Below are 13,321 nucleotides of genomic sequence, written 5' to 3'. Positions count from 1 at the left end.
ATATTTGAAAAGAATGTATATTCTGTTATTGTGGGGTACATTGTTCTATGAATAACAGTTAAGTCAACTTGATAATCAAGTCAAACTTGATAATAAACTTGATAGTTAAGTCAACTTGATAATTGCAAGTCACCCTGATAATCAGCTTACTGAATATTTTGTCTCCTTACATAAGTTACCGAGAAAGGTATATTAAATTCTCCCACTATGTACTTTGTCTGTTTCTCCTTTTAGTTCTGTCATTTTGCTTTAGATATTTTAAAGCTATGTTTCTGAATGTTTAAAAGTTTAGAAATATATCTTGTGGCATCAATCCTTTAATCGTTATAAGAAGGGTGGTATCTTTGGGGCGCCTGGGTGGCTCAGTAGGTTAAGCGTCTGCCTTTGGCTCAGGTCATGATCTCAGGGTCCTGGAATCAAGCCTCGAACCAGGCTCCCTGCTTAGCAGGGAGCCCACTTCTCCCTCTTCCTCTGACCTTCCCCCCTGCTAGTGCTCTCTCTCTCTCAAATAACTAAATAAAATTAAAAAAAAAAGGATGCTGTTTTTACAATGTGTCTTTCCTTTATTAAATAAAGTGTTTTGATAATAAAATAGCTGCACCACATTAATTTTGGTACTTATATATGTTCTTCTACTCTTTTACTTTTTAAATTAAGCTTTAAATTTTAATTCTAGTATAATGTATAGTGTTATATCCGTTTCTGGTGTACAATATAATGACTCAGCAATTCTCTACAATACCCAGTGCTCATCACAAGTGCACTCCTTAATCCCCAACACCTGTTTCACCCATCCCCTCCCCCATCTGCCCTCTGATAATCATCAATTTGTTCTCTATAGTTAAGAGTCTGTTTTTTGGGTCATCTCTTTTTTACTTTGTTCTTTTGTTTCTTAAATTATACATATGAGTGAAATCATATTGTATTTGTCTTTCCCTGACTTACTTTGCTAAGCATTGTAGCACCATCCATGTTGTTGAAAATGGGAAGATTTTATTATTTTTTTATGGCTGAATGATATTCCGTTGTGCGTGTGTGTGTGTGTGTATACATGATCATGTATATATATGTGTATATGTTTATATATATGTATATCCATGATACATCGTGTGTGTGTATGTATATGTGTGTGTGTGTATATATCACATCTTTATCCATTCACCCATTGATGGACACTTGGGCTGCTTCCATTATTTGGCCATTGTAAATAATGCTGCAATAAGCATAGGGGGGCATGTAACCCTTTGAATTAGTGTTTTTGTATTTTTTGGTAAATACCCAGTACTGCAATTACTGGATTAAAGGGTAGTTCTTTTTTGGAAATTTTCCTTTTTCTTCTATTCTTTGAGATAGTTTGAGAAGGATAGGTATTAACTCTTCTTTAATATTTGGTAAATTCACCTGTGAAGCCCTCTGGTCCTACATTTTGTTTGTTTGGGAGTTTTTTGATTATTGATTCAGTTTCATTGTTGGTAATTGATCTGTTCAAATTTTCTATTTCTTCCTGCTTCAGTTTTGGTATGTTATGTGTTTCTAGAAATTTATCCATTTCTTCTAGGTTGTCCAGTTTGTTGGCATATAATTTTCCATAATATTCACTTAAAATTGTTTATACATTGGGGCACCTGGGTGGCACAGCGGTTAAGTGTCTGCCTTCGGCTCAGGGCGTGATCCCAGCGTTCTGGGATCGAGCCACGTCAGGCTCCTCTGCTGTGAGCCTGCTTCTTCCTCTCCCACTCCCCCTGCTTGCGTTCCCTCTCTCGCTGGCTGTCTCTGTCTCTGTCGAATGAATAAATAAAATCTTTAAAAAAAATTGTTTATACGTCTGTAGTGTTAGTTGTTATTTCCCCTTTCATTTGTGATTTTGTTTATTTGGGTCTTCTCTCTCTCTGTCTCTCTCTCTCTGTCGAGTCTGACTAGAGGTTTATCAATTTTGTTGAACTTTTCAAAGAACCAGCTCCTGGTTTCGTTGATCTGTTCTATTGTTTTGTTGTTGTTTGTGTTTTGATTTTTTTTGTTTTTTGTTTTTTTTTTGTTTCTATTTAATTTATATTTGCCATAATCTTTATTATTTCCTTCTTTCTGCTGGTTTGGGTTTTTGTTTGTTCTTTTTCTTGCTCCTTTGGCGTAAGGTTAGTTGTTTATTTGTGACTTGTCTTACTTCTCAAGGTAGACTTGTATTGCTATAAACTTCCCACTTAGAATGACTTTTTCTGCATCCCAAAGATTTTGGACCGTTGTGTTTTCATTTTCATTTGTTTCCATGTGATTTTTTAAATTTCTTCTTCGATTTCTTGGTTGACCCATTCATAGTTTAGTAGCATGTTATTTAACCTCCATGTATTTGTGGTCTTTCCAGATTTTTTCTTGTAATTAATTTCTAGTTTCATAGTGTTGTGGTAGAAAAGATGCATGGTATGACTTTGATCTTTTTGAATTTATTGGAATTTATTTTATGGCCTAGTATGTGATCCATTCTGGAATGTTCTATGTGTGTTCAAAAAGAATGTATATTTTGCTGTGTTAGAGTGAAGTGTTCTGTATATATCTGTTAAATCCATCTGATCCAGTGTGTCATTCAAAGCTGTTGTTTTTTAATTGATTTTCTGTTTGAATGACTTGTCCTTCAATGTGTTAAAATCCCCTAATATTTATTGTATTACTGTTGATTAGTTCCTTTCTGTTTGTTATTAACTGTTTATGTATTTGGGTGCTCCCATGTTGGGTGCATAAATTTTTACAATTGTTATATCTTTTTGTTGGATCGTCTCCTATTACTATATACTGCCCTTTTTTGTTTCTTGTTACAGTCTTTGTTTTAAAGGCTATTTTGTCTGATAGAAGTATTGCTAACCTGGCTTTCTTTTGACATCTATTTGCATAATAAATGTTTCTTCATCTCCTCACTTTAAATCTGCAGGTGTCTTTAGGTCTGAAATAAGTCTCTTATAGGCAACATGTAGTTGGGTCTTGTTTTTTTATCCATTCTGTCACCCCATGTCCTTTGGAGTGTTTAGTACATTTCAATTCAAAGTAATTAGTTCTTGGGGCACCTGGGTGGCTCAGTTGTTAAGCGTCTGCCTTCGGCTCAGGGCGTGATCCCAGAGTTCTAGGATCCAGCCCCACATCAGGCTCCCTGCTGGGAGCCTGCTTCTTCCTCTCCCACTTCCCCTGCTTGTGTTCCCTCCCTCTCTCGCTGGCTGTCTCTCTCTCTCAAATAAATAAATAAAATCTTAAAAAAAAAAAACAAAGTAATTATTTCTTGACTATTTTAATTTTTTAAAAAGTAAGCTCTGGGGTGCCTGGGTGGCACAGCGGTTAAGCATCTGTCTTCGGCTCAGGGCGTGATCCCGGCGTTGTGGGATCGAGCCCCACATCAGGCTCCTCTGCTATGAGCCTGCTTCTTCCTCTCCCACTCCCCCTGCTTGTGTTCCCTCTCTCGCTGGCTGTCTCTATCTCTGTCAAATAAATAAACAAAATCTTTAAAAAAAAAAAAAAAAGTAAGCTCTATGCCCAACATGAGTCTTGAACTCATGACCCCAAGATTAAGAATCACATGTTCTGGGGCGCCTGGGTGGCACAGTGGTTAAGCGTCTGCCTTCGGCTCGGGGCGTGATCCCGGCGTTATGGGATCGAGCCCCACATCAGGCTCCTCTGCTATGAGCCTGCTTCTTCCTCTCCCACTCCCCCTGCTTGTGTTCCCTCTCTCGCTGGCTGTCTCTATCTCTGTCAAATAAATAAACAAAATCTTTAAAAAAAAAAAAAAAGAATCACATGTTCTGACTGAGCCAACTAGGTGCCCCTCAAAGTAATTATTGATAGATATGTATTTATTGCCATTTTGTTACTTGTTTGTGGTGGTTTTGTAGTGTTTTTCTGATCCTTTCTTGTTCTCTTTATTGGTTTGTTGGCTTCTGTTAGTGATATATTTAGATTTCTTTCTCTTTATTCGTTGCTTATCTATTACTGCTTTTTGATTTGTGGTTACCATTAGGTTTGTATATAACATCTTCTGCATATAGTAGTCTATATGAAGTTGATGGTTGTTTGAACCCATTTTTTTTTTTTAAAGTAAGCTCCACACCCAGCACGGAGCCCAACACGGGGCTTGAACTCACAGCCGTGAGATCAAGACCTGGGCTGAAGAGTCAGATGCTTAACTGCCTGAGTCACCCAGGTGCCCCTGTTTACCCATTCTTTATTCTTCTCCCCCACCTTCCATGTTTTTTAGGTAGATGGTGTCATATTTTTATCCTTTTATTTTGTGAAACTCTTGACTGATTTTTATAGATATACTTATTTTTACTGCTTTTGTTTTTTTAATTTAATTTTTTTTACTTTTCATACTCTCACTTGTGTCTTTCCTTTCCAAAGAGTCCCCTTTAATATTTCTTGTAGGGCTGGTTTAGTGGTCATGAACTCGTTTAGTTTTGTTTGAGAAACAGTCTGTCCTGTTGTGAATGATAGTCTTGCTGGATAGAGTATTCTTGGCTGCAGATTTTTCCCTTTCAGCATTTTGAATATATCATGCCATTCCATTCTGGCCTGTAAAGTTTCTGCTGAAAAATCCACTGATAGACTTATGGGGTTTCCCTTGTATGTAACTGTCCTCTGCTGCCTTAAAAAAGTTTTCTTTATCACTACTTTTTGCCGTTTTAATTACTATGTGTCTTGTTATGGACCTCCTTGGGTTGATTTTTTTGGGGGTAATCTTTGTGCCTCATGGATCTGAATATCTATTTCCTTCCCCATGTTAAGAAAGTTTTCGGGGCGCCTGGGTGGCACAGCGGTTAAGCGTCTGCCTTCGGCTCAGGGCGTGATCCCGGCGTTATGGGATCGAGCCCCACATCAGGCTCTTCCGCTATGAGCCTGCTTCTTCCTCTCCCATTCCCCCTGCTTGTGTTCCCTCTCTCGCTGGCTGTCTCTATCTCTGTCAAATAAATAAATAAAATCTTTAAAAAAAAAAAAAAAAAGAAAGTTTTCAGCTATTATCTCTTCAAATAAATTTTCTGTCCCCCTTTCTCTCTCTTTTTCTTCTGGAGTCCATATAATGTGAATATTAATTACACTTTATGTAGTCACTGAGTATCCTAAAACTGTTCTCAATTTGCATAATTTTTTTCCCTCTTTCATTTGCTCAGCTTGGTTACATTCCATTACTGCATCTTCCAGGTCATTAATTAATTCCTTTGCTTCCTCTAGCCTGCTATTTATTCCATCAAGTATATATTTTTAAAGATTTTATTTATTTGAGAGAGAGAGAGCAAAAGAGAGTGTGTGTGAGAGCACGAGCAAGGGGGAGGGCAGAGAGAGGGGGAGAAGCAGACTGCCCTCTGAGCGGGGAGCCTGACATGGGGCTTGATCCCACGACCCTGGAATTATGACCTGAACCAAAAGCAGATGCTTAACTGACTGAGCCACCCAGGTGCCCCCATCAAGTGTATTTTTAATTTCATTTGTTGTCTTCTTCATCTCTGATTGGTTCTTTTTTTTATCTCTTTGTTAAGGGTTTCACTGATGTCCTCCACTCTTTTCTCAAGTCCAGTGACTAGCTTTATGATCATTACTTTAAATTCTCTGTCAGGCATATTACTTCTGTCTGTTTTGTTAGGTCTTTTGCTGTGGTTTCGTCTTTTTCTTTCATTTGGGACATATTCCTTTGTCTCTTCATTTTGTCTGACTCTTTCTGTGTGTGAGGAAAGTCAGCTATGTCTTTTGCTTTTGAAGGTAATGGGCTTCTGAAGATGTCCCCTAGTGCCCTGCCATGCAGTGTCTTCTGTTCACCAGGACCTGGCACTTCATGGAGTGTGTCTTATGTGTGTGTTGTGTGTGCCCTGCTGTTGAGTCCTGGCCTCTTTTTCTTTGAGTCCAGTTGTCTGCAGTAGCTTTCTTTGCCTGTTGTGGGCAGTGTTTGGTCCTTCAGTGGATGAGTGATGATGTTTTAACAAGGCGTATATTGGTCTGCTTGTGAAATGTGACCTGCTGCCACCACTGCTACCAGAACCAAGGCCTGCAAAAGGTGTGGGTCAGGAGGCAAGATGTTGGTGGGGTTTGCGCCTGTGTTCTGGGGGAGGTGGCCCACAGCACTGGGACTGAGGCAAGCATGACAGGGAGGGGCAGATGTGCCAAAGCACAGGGGGGCGGGGCTTGGTGCAAGCAAGTTAGGTAGTGTCAGAACTGGTTCCTGCAGGTGGCTGTGTATTTATGCTGGGGGGTGGGAGAGGAAAGTGGCACATGCTAGCTTCTTTGTTCCTGGGGTCCGGGCCTCCCTGCAATCCGTCTCTCTAGGATATACTCTGAGATGAGTAAATAACTCTCTCCCATCTGTCCCTGGCATTTTTCAAATTGCTGTTTCTACACTGTATCTCTGCTGGCTATTTAAGGGTGGGGACTCAGCTTCCTAACATCCTCCAAACTGAGGCCCCCAATTTTAAAATTCCAGGCTTTAAGTCCCACTGATTGTAAGCACTCACAGGATTCAGCCACTCTTGCTTTCAGAGCCAGATGTTATGGGGATTTGTCTTCCCTGTGTGGGCTTCCCAGGGAGATAGTCTGTTTCTTGCCCTCCTCCACAACCCTGGCTTCCTCTCCAGCATGGATGACCATGGTCCATTTTGTTCCCAAACCACATCTTCACCCCTCCTACCTTTTCCGTGTGGCCTCTTCTCTACCTTTAGTTGTGGAGTTTGTTCTGCTAGTCTTTGGGTTTTTTTGGGTTTTTTATGCTGATGTGAGTTTTATCTAGTTGTATTATGAGATGAGGCAAGCTTACGGTCCTCCTACTCTGCCAGCCTCCTCCACTCTTTTACTTCCCATTTTCTAGTGTTCTTATGTTTATGTGTGTCTCTCACAAGCAGCATATAGTTGTTTTATTTGGCTTTTATAGATTTTAGTAATGTGCCTTTTAATTACTTAGATAATTTACATATAATAAGCTTATGAATATATTTAGGTTTAAATCTTCTATCTTATTGTTTGTTTTCTATTTATTTCACTCATTCTGTATTCCTTTTTCTCTCCTTACTTCTTTTGGAGTAATCAAATATTTATTATTTACACCCCTCCTCCCTTTTGGCTTGTGTTTTTTCACTAGTTCGCCTACAAATCACAACATGTATTCTTGATTTATTAGAGTGTAATATCCATTGTTTTTTTTTTTTTTTTTTTTGAGAGGGAGAGGGAGGTGGGAGGGGGTGGAGGGAGAGAGAGAATCCTAAGTAGGCTTCATGCCCAGTGCAGAGCCCAACACAGGGCTTGATCTCACAACCGTGAAATCATGACTTGAGCCAAAATCAAGAGTTAGTCGCTTAGCTGACTGAACCCTCCAGGTATCCCTTCCAAAATAATGTTGGTATCACAGAAGAACTTCCTCTGTTTGTCTCTTTCCAGCCTTTTATATTATTGTCAGGCATTTTAATTTTACAGACATTTTAAATCCTATGCAAAATTATTGTTGTTTTATAGGGTAATATTTACTTAAATTTACCCACTTTGATCATTATTCCTTTTCTCATTTCCATGTTCCCATCTGGGATCATTTTCATTCTGCTTATTTGTTTATTTATTTACTTATTTATTTTAAGTAGGCTCCACACCCAGAGTAGAGCACAACATGGGGCTTGAACTCACAACCCTGAGATCAAGACCTGCGCCAAGATCAAGAGTTGGATGCCCAACTGACTGAGCCACCCAGATGACCTATGATTCTGTGTTAAGTTTACTGTAGGTCTAAAGACAATTAATCTTCTTAGTTTTAGGACATTCCTTCTTAAAATGTCTGCTTCATCTTTTTAAAAAACAGCTTCATTGAGGATGTTTACTTAACCATAAAATTCACTCATTTAAATTGTACATTTCAGTGGTTTCTAGTATATTCAAAGATGTACAACCATCACCACAATCCATTTTAAAATATTTCTGTCACCCCAGAAAGATCCCTTGTGCCCTTTTACCATCACTTCCCACTCTCACTGCTAGTCCCAGGAAATCAGTAGTTCACTATCTCCATAGGTTTGCCTTTTCTGAAAATGTAATGTATATGAAATCATACAGTATGTGGTCTCTTATGTCTGGCTTTTTCCATTTAGCACGTTTCAAAGGCCCAGCCATGCTCAGTGTGTATCAGTTCACTCCTTTATCACAATAGAATTCCATTGTGTGGATATCCCACATTTTGTCTATTCATTTACCAGGTGATGGACGTTTGGGTTGTTTCTTCTTTTTGGCTGTTATGAATAATGCTGCTGAGCATTTGCATACAAATTTTGTGTGGACATGTTTTCATTTCTCTTGTGTGTTTTTAGAAATGGAATGGCCGGTTCATATGGTAAATTTATTTTTTAATTTAAGAAACTGCCTATTTTCTTTTTTTTTTTTTTTTAAAGATTTTATTTATTTATTCGACAGAGATAGAGACAGCCAGCGAGAGAGGGAACACAAGCAGGGGGAGTGGGAGAGGAAGAAGCAGGCTCATAGCGGAGGAGCCTGATGTGGGGCTCGATTCCCACAATGCCGGGATCACGCCCTGAGCCAAAGGCAGAAGCTTAACCGCTGTGCCACCCAGGCGCCCCGAGAAACTGCCTATTTTCTTAAGCGGTTGCATCACTTCACATTCCTGCCAGTAATGCGTTACAGTCCAACATCTCTACAACCTCCCCAGCGCTTGTTCCTGTGTGTCTTTGATTATGGCTTTTCTAGTGCGTGTGAAGATAGATCTTATTTTGGTTTTAATTTGCATTTCCCTGATGTTGAGCATTTCCCTCAAAGTGCTTATTTTATTGATGCCTTTCATCAGTTTTGGATAAATTCTTAACCATAATTTCCTTAAATATTGCTTTCTCATCCATTTTCAGGTTCTAATTACATGTATGTTAGACTTTTGCACCATGTCTGTGTTTTATAATTTTTTTATACTTTTCTCTTCTACTTTAGTCTGGATAGTTCCTATTGACCTACCCTCACTAATCTTTCTTTACCTGTGTCTGGTTTTAATAATCCCGTATATAAAGTTCTCTATGTATCCGTTCTAGAATTCCCACTTGATTCTTTATAGATTCCAGTTCTGTGGTGATAATACTCAATCTTTTCTCATACTTTATTGGATGTATCAATCTTGGTTATTTCAAAGTCTGTGTTCAGTTAGAGTCCATTCTGTGAATTCCTTGCGGGTATGTTTCTCTGTAGTATTTGGTCTTTAAAAAATTTTTTTTTTGAGAGAGAGGAGCAGAGGGAGAGGAATAAGCAGACTCTATGCTGAGTGTGGAGCCTGACACAGGACTCAATCTCATGACCCTGAGAGCACAACCTGAGCCGGTAAAGAGTCGGACGCCTAAGCAGCTGAGCCACCCAAGCACCCATAGTTCTGTTTCTCTTTTGGTCCTATCTCCTGTTGTGCTTGGTACATTTTGATGAGATACTGGGGATTGTATATGAGGAACAGTAGAAGCTGTGGATGAAATTACTTCTTCCAGAGAGGATTCACCATATCCTCTGGCAAATAATTAGAGCAGGGACACCTCTGCAATCAAGACTGATCTTTTTCATGGCTGGGCTTCAGGTGTTACAAAGTTGGGTCTGCCTGTAGTTCCCCTCAGCTTCTAGGTGTAGCCTTTTAGGGATCACAGTGAGAGCCAGAAGTGTTCTTAGAGGACTCCCTCCTGAGGTCCTTAGGTGGTTTTGTTTTTCCAGTGTTGTGAGACTGATGAATGCTCTGCTGCATTTTCCTCCTTCCCTCCCTCCCTCCCTTCCTTTTCTTCCTTTCTTTCTCCCCCTTTCTTTTTTTCTTCCTTTCTTCCTTTCCTTTCCTTCCTTTTTTTCTTTTTCTTTCTCCCTCTCTCTCTCTCTCTCCCTTCCTTCCTCTTTCTCTTAAGATTTTATTTATTCGACGGAGAGAGAGAGCACAAGCAGGGGGGTGGCAGGGAGAGGGAGAAGCAGACTCGGTAACCGATTGAGCCACGCAGGCGCCCCTCTGCTGCACTTTTTCCCTTTAGTTTCTCACCTGACACAACATAAAAGTTAGTAAATGCCTGAGAGGACAACTAGCCTAGGTCACTTTCCTCCATGTCCCTTCTCTCAGAATCTTTGCCACTCGGGTCTTAGTTGCCTTAGAAACTCTCCAGTGACTTCAGATCGATGCTGCATGCATTCGTTCAGCCTGCCTTCTTTTTAGTGGCAGAGCATTACAATCTAATCTGTCAGAGCTAGAAACAGGAGTATAGAACAAGTTATTTTTGAACCCAAATTATAGATGTTTGCTCTGATGGTATTTTTTTTCCTGTTTATTAATTTATTTGAGACCAGGAAAAAAGTATGTAGCATATTTAATAATCACCTGTATTGAGAAGAGCTTTGTAACGTGTAGCTGGGCTTGTCATGAACAGTCGAGGCCTTATCATTTCACCTGTATACTGTTACCCCCCCACCCCCCAAAATAAGTTGTTATTTCATTCTGTAAAATAATTGGTCTCAGTGAAACTGAGTTCCAGGATATCATTATCTGGAGCCTACCTATATCTAGGTCAATTTAAAAAAAAAAGTGTTAATTTTTGATTTTGATAGACACGATCAACCCCATTGCCTCTCCACATGCTATCTAATAACACCAATCACCAACAAACTATCAACGATGAAAATAATGCTGCATCGTGTTCTCCTACTTTCCGTGCGACAGGCATTCTCTCTTCTCTCAAGGTTGCAAATCTTTGGGTTCACACCTAAGAGTGGTGTATTCCAGTGGCAGGCAGTGACAGGGGACCCTTCTCTCCATCCATATGGCACAGTTGAGCTTCCTTTGAAATCTCTTATCCTGACTTGGACTTGAATCCCCATGTTTGCCTGCATCTGTGACCTGTCTGCTAAATGTCTCACCTGCTGCCTACACCGGCTTTCAGCAGTGGCTACAAGCTGGGCCCAGCATTCTTCTGCTCCCAGGTGCCCAGATCTACTCTACTAGGAGCTCCACACGCACATGCTCTTGGCTCTAAGCACCCCCCCCCGCTTGGCATTCATCACACCTCGTACTTTCAAGTTGGAAATAGAAGTGTCAGCCCTATTTTACTATTTAAAATGGTTTTCTATTCAATATGAATTCTTATTGTTAGACGTATGTTTAGGCAGAGCTATATGTCAACATAAAACAGTGAAAGTTCTTTATTTTTTATACATAACAGAGTCTTTTTCTGAGAACTGGAAGTCCAGGAAAGACTTTTTTTTTTTGTAAGTAAGCTCTACAGCCAGTGGGGCTTGAGCTCACGACCCTGAGATGAAGGATTGCCATGTTCTACAAACTGAGCCAGCCAGGTGCCCCCCAAAATGCATTTTTTATAGCTGTTCTTTCTTTGTAGGCGAAAACACCAAATTTGAGATAAAATTAAATACTGAATTTAAACCTATCAGAGGTCTCCCAGCTGTCACTAACTTATAGTGATCTGGGGCTTGTTTTGATATCTAATTAAAAGCCAGATCAAAACAAAGAAAACCAAAATAGTTACCCTGTCCTTCAGTCTGCTGTCCTTTCTAGGAAGATTTTGGTGAACCCAAGTTACTGTACCTTTATACCGGTGTCTGACTTGGAACGACATGCCACAGGATTCACACTCAAATGTTTGAAGTCCTATTTATGAATTACACAGGAAATAATGGTTCATGGACTGATAGCTCTTTTATTCTACCAAGTTACAGTGGGTCTCAGAAGGTCATTTTTATTGCTTGTTAAAATTCACAATCTGTAATTATATTGTTGTCCCATTAGGTAGAGAGCAAAGGCTTTCCTTATTCATGCTGGGTCTCCCATGCCCCGTACAGCACTACGCACAGCAGAGCCCCTCAGTGTTTGAGAATGAACCACCAGTCTGCCTCTTCTTTCTCTCTTTTTCGAAGTGTCCATTTATGTGTTGTCTGTGGCTATTTTTGTGCCACAAGAGTTGAGTGTTGTGACAGATGTGACTAGCTAACTAAATGGAATGTCTACTTTTTGGAAAGTTTGTGAACCCTTGTTTTAAGTCATAGTAATCAGGAAAACGCCTTATGCCCAAGTATACTTCTCGGCATTTACATTCTTGGATTAAAGTTTCTCTTTATCATAGAATTATTCTTCTTTCATATATTTTAGTATTTGCCTGTTCCACTTATTCTAGTGTGGGTCTCCTGATAGGTACTCTCATTTTGTTTATTTGAAAATAACTTTCACTTTTGTTCTTAAAGGATACTTTTGCTACGTACAGTATTCAAATGTGGCTATTTTTTTCAGTACTTTGAATATATTCATGTTATCTTCCAGCTTCCATTATTTTTGTTAAGAAGTCATCCAGAAGTTGAATTGTTGTCCCTTTAAAGATAATATACTGCCCCCCGTCTTGCCATGGCTATGCCTTACCTTTGCTTTAGCTTTCAGCAATTTACCATATTGTGCCTAGATGTGGTTTTCTTTGGTATATTCTGCATGGGGTTAGTGATGCTCTCAAATCTGTTGTTTGATGTCATTAGTTCTGGAAAGTTTTTAGCCAATATTATTACACATACTATTAGCTTTTTCTTCTCTCCTTCTAGAGAATTATATGCCATTTTGCTTCTCTACTTTTCAGTTATTTAATCTGTGGTTAAAGCCATTTACCGAGTTTGTAATATCTCTTACTATGCCTTTCAGTTCCATCTTTTCCATTTTATAGATTTTATTTGGCGGGGGAGGGGAGTAGGGGGGGAATGAGAGCACAAGCAGGGGGAGCAGCAGAGGGAGAGGGGGAAGCAGGCTCCCTGGCAGCCCGATGCAGACTCGATCCCAGGACCCTGGAATCATTACCTAAGCCACCCAGGAGTCCTGAGGTTTTCCATTTTAAATTCAATTTCTAGTTTTTGGCCAAATTCTCAATTTTTAAATTTCCTTGACCATATTAAAGATAGTTATTACAAAATCCGTTTTTGATAGCTCCTTTATTTGGATCTTATGTTCCTTTCTGTTGTCTGTATTTTTCAGTTTTCAATTCCATTTGGTTTCCTTATGTACCATGTTATTTTTATGTCCTGATTTTTACATGTCAAAAATTGTAATAAAAGGGGTGCCTGGGTAGCTCAGTAGGTTAAGCATCTGCCTTCAGTCAGGTCGTGATCTCAGGGTCCTGGGATGGAGCCCCACATCAGGCTCCTTGCTCAGCTGGGAGCCTGCTTATCCCTCTATGCCTGCTGTCCCCCTGCTTGTGCTCTCTACCCCTCTCTGTCAAATAAATCTTTAAAAAGCTTTAAAAAATTATAATAAGAATGTGAGACCCAATATGACATCTTCTTCCAGAGAGGATTTGTGTTTTTTTTTTTGTTTTTTAAAGATTTT

General features: G+C 39.6%; 1 protein-coding gene across 8 annotated transcripts in view; it reads left to right on the top strand.

Annotated features, from left to right (window-relative positions):
• Positions 1-13,321, top strand: part of PRDM4 (PR/SET domain 4) — a 58,339-nt gene that overhangs the window by 33,700 nt on the left and 11,318 nt on the right. For 4 of the 8 annotated variants that reach the window (XR_004620625.1, XR_004620623.1, XR_004620626.1 and 1 more), the window contains one exon: positions 7,584-7,722. The exons of 3 other annotated variants lie outside the window; for them this stretch is intronic. The gene's annotated coding sequence lies outside the window, so the exon portion shown is untranslated. The remainder of the gene's footprint in view (positions 1-7,583; positions 7,723-13,321) is intronic. One more of the 8 variants, XR_004620624.1, reaches the window with a different exon arrangement.

This window comes from Ailuropoda melanoleuca, chromosome 15, assembly GCF_002007445.2.
Source record: "Ailuropoda melanoleuca isolate Jingjing chromosome 15, ASM200744v2, whole genome shotgun sequence".
Classification (NCBI taxonomy): Eukaryota; Metazoa; Chordata; class Mammalia; order Carnivora; family Ursidae; genus Ailuropoda; species Ailuropoda melanoleuca.
This window is presented reverse-complemented; position numbering and strand designations above follow the sequence as displayed.